Source organism: Priapulus caudatus, unplaced genomic scaffold (assembly GCF_000485595.1).
Source record: "Priapulus caudatus unplaced genomic scaffold, Priapulus_caudatus-5.0.1 Scaffold287, whole genome shotgun sequence".
Classification (NCBI taxonomy): domain Eukaryota; kingdom Metazoa; phylum Priapulida; class Priapulimorpha; order Priapulimorphida; family Priapulidae; genus Priapulus; species Priapulus caudatus.
In genome coordinates, this window is record NW_014577348.1 from 83,077 (window position 1) to 86,340 (window position 3,264).

The following is a 3,264-nucleotide window of genomic DNA, read 5'->3' on the forward strand; positions in this document are numbered from 1 at the left end:
TATATATATATATATATATATATATATATATATATATAAAATCGCAGTGAAACAGGACGCGCGCCGGCAGCAGGTGGTCGCACCGACATTGCTGATGTGATTAGAATTCTCAACCTGAGCCGAATTCTCGGTCTCTGTGAAAGAGCACTTCTTCTCGTTTTCATGGACGCAATCGCGGCGAAATGTATTTGGCCCGCAGTCTCACTCATGATTATATATCCTTTCCTTGAGCAATATATATATATATATATATATTAGACAATGCTCTTCTGCAGACTATATCACCCTTGAACTGACATGGCCCGTAGCCAATATCATCAATTAATAATATTATCAATAAAAAATAATGCTCATTCACTATATAGCTTGCCGTCAATACCATAAGCGGCTAAAATCACAATTTAATGGACAATGCCGTCAAAAGAGAATATCGCTACAAGGCCTTTTTCTTGCATTACCTCATTCATTGACAATATTACCCATTGGTTTATTATATAGCTCAAGGACAATACCATACGTTGGCAATATCGTCCTTGAATTATATCTCTCAGGCATCATTAGTATATATATATATATATCGTCAATTGACGATATCATCAGGAGTGAATAATAGAGAATCTCTATTATTCTCTATTATTCACTCCTGATATCATCAATGGGCAATATGATTCACGTACTATATCATACATGGACCATAATTTATTATCTATAGCCAATGTCGCTCAAGAACAGTATTACACGTATAATATATTACCTGTTGAAAACATCACGTATTGGCAATGGCTTTCATAGGCAATATCATTATTTGTCAATAATTCTACAAGTAAGATAAATTCGCATTACTGCACGGTTGGGGGATGAAATCTAACGAAATATCGTCACAACACCATATTATAATTTATACTGGGATATGTGACAATTGTTCACGGACGAAAACAAGAAAACGCACAAGTAGCTCAGCTTTATTCATTATGCAACATCCTCGCCATCGGCATAAGTTCCACAAGCATCAACATAACTAATACCATTTGCACGGAATGCGACACTTGACATATATCCAGCAAGTTTTGGTTCACGGACGTATAAACGGCATGAAATCATGCGCCGCGAAGTCGTCGACACCATATATAAATCTAATCTCTTCTGAACGCACTAGCGTGTGACGCAATCAGCTCTCCATCAGCGATGACCCGGTGCTATTATTTTCCATCGATACGTTAAGCGCTGTGTATTATTATAGTCTTATAGACGGTAACAATGGTGATATATATCGGGCTCGCACGCGCGGCATGAACGATGAATGTCGTAATAAACGCGTTGTAAATGAAAAGACTCGTTGCGTACACAAGCGTAATTGCTTTGATCGGCCTATCCCTCTCGTAGATTTACATTGTTCTATGTCCGCACTGTGGGTTTGGTAACGTTTATTGCTGTTTAGTGACCGTTTAATTCTATCAGTATACGCGATATAAATGACTCATTTTCTGTTTTGTTCATAACGTATATTTTGCTCGTATATATATATATATATATATATATATATATATATTCATGCCGCGCATGCTGAAATAATGCTGACAACGGATCATGTCCGTATAGGCCTAAACATTTGGAGGCAGAGTGATTACTTGGCTGGCAGGCAAGCGGCTCACGTCAGGTGTAACTATGTGCCCAACAAAAGCTACTTGCACAGTTCAATGCTAGATGTCAGTCTTAGCAATGAGGAGACTATGTGTAACCACGACACCGTATAGCGTGTACCGAGTAGACACGTAATTGTCAGCACTGTCGCTTACAGGTGCTCGATAAAACAGCGCCTACTAAAGCCCGCGGCCGATATCAACGTATTAGTTTACGCTGACGATTATTTTCGTTGTACGTAAACTAGGGCGATATCGCCAGTTACCGTGATCAGCGCGTATACGTCACGATATACGGATATACACCAAGAATATAACAAAGCTTTGAATCGCAAAGAGCCGCTTGATTGGTCCGCGGCAAACCTCGTCAGTGCAACTGCAGCTAGTTAGTTTTAATACCAGGAATGCCCCCCACGCACAATGCGAAGCGCAGTAACTACTATAATCTGGCTAAGTGCAGACGGGATACAAATGTCGCTTTGACAATGCGCTAAATAATCACAATGCAGGGAGGAAGACGCTTAGTGATGCTGAGCGCGTCGGTGATCCAATTCAACGCGATACGAGCGTATAAGCAAATAATCCAGGAACGCTATCGGACGACGTATGCACAAGCTACGCAGATGGGAAAGGGGCGTTGTCAAAACGATGCCGAGTTAGTCCTGAAAATGCAAACTAAAATATTAGCATACTGTTACTACTATTCTGGAATACAATTGCGACATCTGATTTACGATACTGATCACGATGAAGTTGCAATTTTCTTGACAACGGTTTTAGGAGAAAAAGTTGGGAATAGAACTATTCGTGTGATTCACCATCGCTCTGACGTTGACCCAGTGTTTTCTCCTTCGTCCAGTAGGCAGCGGGCACAGCCATGTAAATGCGCGTACGGCTACACGTGAAGCGAGGCAGTCATATCTCATTCAATGAAGTATGATGGCTCACTGATATCTATGCACAGAGGTGAGACTATTGTGGGTCGATAGAGACTAGTTAGCACTAAGAGGTGCAACGTCTTATAAGATAGCGGTATTAAGCTCGGTGTTGATTATGAACAATTTGGCATCAGAGACGATCACAGATTATAGTCAGAGTAGTCATGGCCACATTAACTATACTAGGATAGTCCCAGTAATTATCGTCATTATCATGGTAGATTATAACCGTCATGTATCTACATAATTAATTTCGCCGTAATGAGAAGCGAGCAGGAGTTAATTGTGCGGTGTCCAGCACAATCGATAGCATATATCTGGAATTTCCGATTTATCCCGCCGGAATATGTAATGTAATAAGACGAATCTCCGAAGCTAAGAGCGCCCTGCCTCCCGGCTGTTTTGACTGCGGCTTGGATGACGTCGTGCCACGCGCGGGCACGGTAGGATGCTGCTGCCGATTCTGCGAGCGCGCCCGCGTGTACTCGAGTTCGGGTGGCCGTAGCTATTGTCGTCGCGCCTCCACCAGATGATCGCACACGCTACGGTCGTAACTGTTTGCGCAAACTAAACAGTCGGTCGCCTGCCGATGCGCTGCATACACACACACACACACACACACACACACACACACACACACACACACACACACACACACACACACACACACACACACACACACACAC